Source organism: Choloepus didactylus, chromosome 1, assembly GCF_015220235.1.
Source record: "Choloepus didactylus isolate mChoDid1 chromosome 1, mChoDid1.pri, whole genome shotgun sequence".
Classification (NCBI taxonomy): domain Eukaryota; kingdom Metazoa; phylum Chordata; class Mammalia; order Pilosa; family Megalonychidae; genus Choloepus; species Choloepus didactylus.
Window position 1 is genome coordinate 20,871,360 of NC_051307.1, and position 5,927 is coordinate 20,877,286.

At 40.1% G+C, this 5,927-nt stretch overlaps 1 pseudogene; it reads right to left on the bottom strand.

Moving 5' to 3' along the window:
• Window positions 1-426: 426 nt before the first annotated feature.
• Window positions 427-1,914, bottom strand: LOC119504765 (annotated as a pseudogene).
• Window positions 1,915-5,927: the final 4,013 nt, after the last annotated feature.

A 5,927-nucleotide genomic window follows, 5' to 3' on the forward strand; every position in this document is an offset into this window, starting at 1 on the left:
AGAGTGCATCTCATTCTGGGCACTGGGAGGCACATTTAAGAAATCCCAAATCAAAATAGTGTCATCGTGGGAGCTGCTGATGATTTGAAAGTCATCAAACTGAAGCTGAAACACATGACCAGAATGTTTCACCAACATGCACAAACACAAAGTGCTTGCTGGTGTGCTGAGGTCAAGAGTGGCTTGCAAGTTCAAAAATTTAATTTTCCCATCATAGGTCCTGCAGACAATCCTCTTGTTATCAAAGTGGATGCAGTGGACCAATTCTTCATGTCCCTCCAGGACTCTTAAACAGGTGCCACATTCAATATACATAGCCTAATGGTATTATCTGATGATCCACTAACAGCTAGCTGTTCCCAGTACAAGAGGTAGGCAATGCCTTACTTGTGCCTATTCAGAGTAAAAATAAAAGGTACTCATCCCTCACACTTTGATGGTTCTGTCGCCAGAGGAACACATGATGTACTTATCATCAAAGTCTACCACATTGACAGTAGTGTGGTGGCCAATCAGGACATGACATAAAGTGATATCAGTGGCAGAAGCCATGTCCCACATGGTGATGAAGTGGTCCTTGGAACAGGTCACCATGAGTCCATTGCTAAAGTGTAAGTGCAAAACAGTCTCATTGTGGTGGATCAGTGTATTCAGAACTTCACCTGTGTTCACACCACAGACTGTTACTATAGAGACTGAAGAGCCAGTTACAATGACATGTTCATCATACTGGAGACAAAGGATATTTTTAAATATTCCAAGCTGGTTTTATCCCAAATCTTAATAGAATTATTTCATAGGCCACAGATAATTCTTTCATCACAATACTGTAAACAGTAGACATCTTTATTATTTTCAGAGTGGCACTGAATCCTCTGCAAGTGTGTCATCCACACCACCAGTTAGACTCTACAGTCTCTACATCCTGGATAATCTTTGGGTATAATGACCTACAAAATGAACTGGGAGGGTCATCTGCAAGTCTGTTTTTAAACAGGTACTGATCCCACCCTCTTTTTTCCAAAAGTCCCTTCCATAGAGGATCTGTGTGTAAAATTCATTCAATCATCTTCTTCCAAAGCATTCCTTCTGAGATCACTCATTGCCATTCTTTACAAACCAGCTCTGCTGCACACAGAGACCTGGAATCCAGGTAGGAAAGAATGTTTTCTTCTATGTGATGTAAGCCTTGCTCTGGTAAAGCAGTAATAAAGTCCTGCTGCAACATGAGCTTCAGGTAAGAGTTAATATGTCCATGCTGATAGTGACAAATTCACAAAATAAAATGTCCTACAATTCCACTTGATCTGATTCAGAGCACTGGTCAAAATATTTAATACACAAGTCTTTTTTCTTTATGATAGTTTCCATCTGATGGCCTCTTTCTGGTGATGATCACAGATGATGTTCTGTTATCTGGAAAATATTTTGTACTTCAGATCCACCAATCAAGAATGAATGGGTGTATTCCCTTTCAGACTAGTCTGAGAGAAGACAGCAGTCAAGCATCTTCCAAGATTCTTTCTGTTCATGGTATCCAGCTTTCTTCAACAAAATGCCAAAAATACACTCTAGCAACATGAGCTGAATTGTCTTGTCCTCATTCAGAGTCAGGCTCCATGGTGGCCTCAGCAGCCCTGCCTCACTCTCCCCACACAGCAGTGAATAGCTCTGGTGGAGGAGGTGACAGAAGAAGCAGCAGAGGCCTGAAGTGTTCTTTTAAATCAATGAGGAAAAAATGATAATCTGTAATAGAAAAATGGGGTAATGATATAAAGAAACAATAGAAGAAAAAATACAAATGGGACATGGAAAAAGAAAAAAATTAACTTCAATAATAAAATAAATGCAAATTAGAATAGTAAAAAATAGATATCTCTAACTTGTACTGCCTGTGGATCTTGGTCTTCTCATGCACATAAATATTGTGCAAATTCTCAGATTTTTGTATTTTTCATTTGTGGTCTAGCATAGGTCCTCCAAGATATATCCATGCCCTCTGGACCCTCACTCCATTCCTGCTCTATCCTTCCCTGGCCTTTTGTATGCACTTCCTGTAAATCATCTTGCTTCAACTCCTTGGGCTTCTGGAAAGACCACTCTCTCAACCCCCTTGACACTGAATTTCAGAAATTTCCCTAGTGGATTTGGATATTGTGCAAGATTGAAACTGTTGTGGACCCCAGAAGAGCCACAATCTTTAATCCAATCTTGTTGGGTGAGATATTTGATTGTTTCTTTTCCCTGGAGGTCTGATCACATCCATTCAGGGTAGGTCTTAATTAGATCACCAGAGTCCTTTAGATAGCTGAGACCCTACACAGACCCAGAAACTTGAGTTGTTGGAGATGCAAATAAATGTATATCTGGAGATGCTAAAATGAGAGATGAAGCATAGAGTTTGTACCAAAGATGCTAAGAGAGCAACCCCAGATGCTTAGAGAGAAATGCCCTGGAAGAGCAAGCAAGGATGCACAGGAGTGGAGAGAGAGAAACTACAAGAGAGAGAAGCCCAGAGACATTTTGGAGAAAGCTATTTTGAAACCAGAAACAAGGAGCAAAACAAGCACAGACTCCAGCCATGTGCCTTTCCAGCTCACAGAGGTGTTCTGGATACCATCCACCTTTCTTTGGTGAAGGTATCCTCTTTTTGATGCTTTAGTTTGAACACTTTGTTGGCCTTACAACTGTAAAGTGGTAAGCTAATGAATCCCATTTATAAAAGCCAATCCAGGGAGGCTTCTGGAAGATGGCAGTTAGGAGAGGCAGGGCAAAAACAGCTCCATGAAAAATACTAGATAAAAGACAGAAAGTGACCCAGAACACCAGTTTCAGTGATGCACCAGCTGGAAAAAGTCTTCTAAATCCACAGGGACCATGCAGTTGGTAAAACCAGGAATCTGCATTCTGAAACAAGTGAGTGAGCCTGCTGGATAAGCAGCAGCCATGCTGCAGTCTCAAGAAAGTGGGGTTGGCATTTGGAGTTGTACTAGTTTTAAAAACCCAAAAGAAGCTGCAGATATGACAGCAAGAACTGCACAGTGAAGCACAGTGGAAACTGCATCCCCACAACCTGTGGGCATGCATCAATATCTGGTATAGACAATAGCTTTTCAGGCACCCACTGCTAATTGTTTTGAAGCTACGAAGACAGAGGTTAGCAAAAAGTGGAAAATAATCACACCCCATACAGCCATCTGGCCAGCAGGCTGGGAAAACTCCTGTCCAGCCCCAGCACCACAGCCCAGAGCTGTGACAAACAACCTGGCACACTGGGAAGTGTTTCAAGGAACATGTGCACATGCCACAATATCTGGCATGGATGATAGGCTTTTGCACATCTGCAGCTAATTGTCCCAAAGCTAGGATGGCAGAGGTGTGCAAAAAAGGAGGAAATTAACATGCTGCTTATAGCCATTCTTCCAGCAGTCTGGGAAAACCCCTACATGGCCCTGTGGCCTAGGACTTCCCTTGGGGGATGGGGCTCACTTGTGATGTACCACAATCTTCCCTTAGCAGAGGCCCTGGGAGGGCATGGCTTGGAAGAGGGACCCACTCAGAAATCCCAGGGACCATACACAAATACCAAGGACTCTGGGCAGTGGCAGAGACAAACTGTGGTGAGACTGAACTGAAGGTTAGGCTCTTATAACAGATTTAAATCCCAAGGAACACTTGTGAGGTTTGATTATTAAAGCTGCACTCCTTCTCTAACCACTCAGACATATGCCCCACATTCAGGGTGGACAGCACCAACTACACATGCAAACTTGGTGCACCAGTTGGATTCCTGTAAGTTTCAGACCCCCACTCACCAAAAGACAAAGTTGGGGAAAGCTGGTATTGAGGGGAATAAGTGGCTCATGGATGTCACACACTGGTTAGTTAGAGAAAGGGTATGCCACAAAGCTGTAGATCTGACAAATTAGGGATAAGTGTTTGCATAAGCCTACATATCCTAAAATAACCCTATCAAGTTAAGCAAATGTCAAGAGGCCAAAAGCAACAGAAAATTTTAAAGCATATGAAGCAGATGATATGGATAACCCAAACCCAAGCACCCAAGTCAAAAGATAAGAGGAGAAACAGTACTTGGAGCAATTAACAAAGAACTAAAGACAAACAATGAGAGCATGGCACAGGATATAAATGACATGAAGAAGACCCTGGAAGAGCATAAAAAAGAAACTGCAAGAGTAAATAAAAAATAGACAATCTTATGGAAATAAAAGAAACTGTTGACCAAAGTTAAAAAATTTTGGGTACTCACAGCACAAGATTAGAGGAGGCTGAAAAGCAAATCAGTGACCTCAAAGAAGACAGAATGGAAAGTGAAAGAACTAAAGAAAGAATGGGGAAAACATTGAAATGGACCTCAGGGGTATGATAGATAATATAAAATATCCAAATATAAGAGTCATTTGTTTTCCAGAATGGGAAGAGAAGGGTAAAGGTCTGGAAAGAGTATTCAAAGAAATTTTGGGGATAAACTTCCCATACCTTCAAAACAACATAAAAACACAAATCATAAATGTCCAGCAAACTCCAAACAGAATAAATCCAAATAAACCCACTCCCAGACATATTCTGATCAGACTGTCAAATACTGAAGAGAAGGAACAAGTTCTGAAAGCAGCGAGAGAAAAGCAATTCACCACATACAAAGGCAACAACATAAGACTAAGTAGTGACTACTTGGTGGCCACCGTGGAGGCCAGAAGGCAGTGGCATGACATAATTAAAATTCTGAGAGAGAAAAAATGTGAATCAAAAATTCTTTACCCAGAAAATCTCTCCTTCAAATTTGAGGAAGAGCTTAAACTTTTGACAGACAAACAAATGCTGAGGGAATTTGCTGAGAAGAGACCTGTCCTACTTGATATATTAATGACAGAGAAACAAAGAAAGGAGAGAGATGGAGAAAGTTTCAGTATAAAGAGATTCATTATGGGTGTTAAGTGTGAGAGGGAAAACTATATCTGACACAACATAAGCCATAGGAGAAGTTGGCTGATTCAAGAAATGCCTTCACAATAATGTTGAAAGCAAATAGTTTAAACTCCAATTAAAAGACATAGCTTGTCAGAATTGATCAAAAAATGAACCATCAATATGTTGCATACAAGAGACTCATCCTAGACATGGGGAAAGAAAGAAATTGAAAGCAAAAGGGTGGAAAAAAAGACACACATGAAAAAATGTTCAGTTTCACTAGCTATCAGAGAGATGCAAATTAAGACCACAATGACATACCATCTCACACATAATTAGAAGAGATGCCATTAAAAAAACAGGTAGCTACAAATGCTGGAGAGGATGTGGAGAAATTAGAATTCTTACTCATCATTTGTGGGATTGTATAATGGTTCAGCTACTCTGGAAAACAATCTAGCAGTTCCTCATAAAACTTCTCAGTGTATACCTGCAAGATCTGAAAGTAGTGATGTAAACAAATATCTGCATACCAATGTTCATAGCAGCATTATTCACAATTGCCAAGAGATGGAAACAACCCAAATGCCCTTCAACAGATGAGTGGATAAATAAAATGTATAAACACATGATGGAATACCCCATGGCAGTAAAAAGAACAATGTCACATATCATATGACAACATGGATGAACTTTGAAGACATAATGCTGAGTGAAATAAGCCAGTCACAAAAAGAGAAATATTATATGCTACCACTAATGTGAACATTGAGAAATATAAAACAAATTGTTTATAATGTAGAATTTAGGGGACAGAATAATAGAAAGCAATTAGTAAAGGGGGAATGATAACCAAATAAGAACAGATATGTTATCTTGGGTAAATTTAACATTCTAGGAATGCCCAGAAATGACTAAGGTTTGTTAATTTCTGGTGGGCATGGTAGGAACAAGTTTATGGAAATTTTGCTGTCTTAGGTTATTTGTCTTTCTTA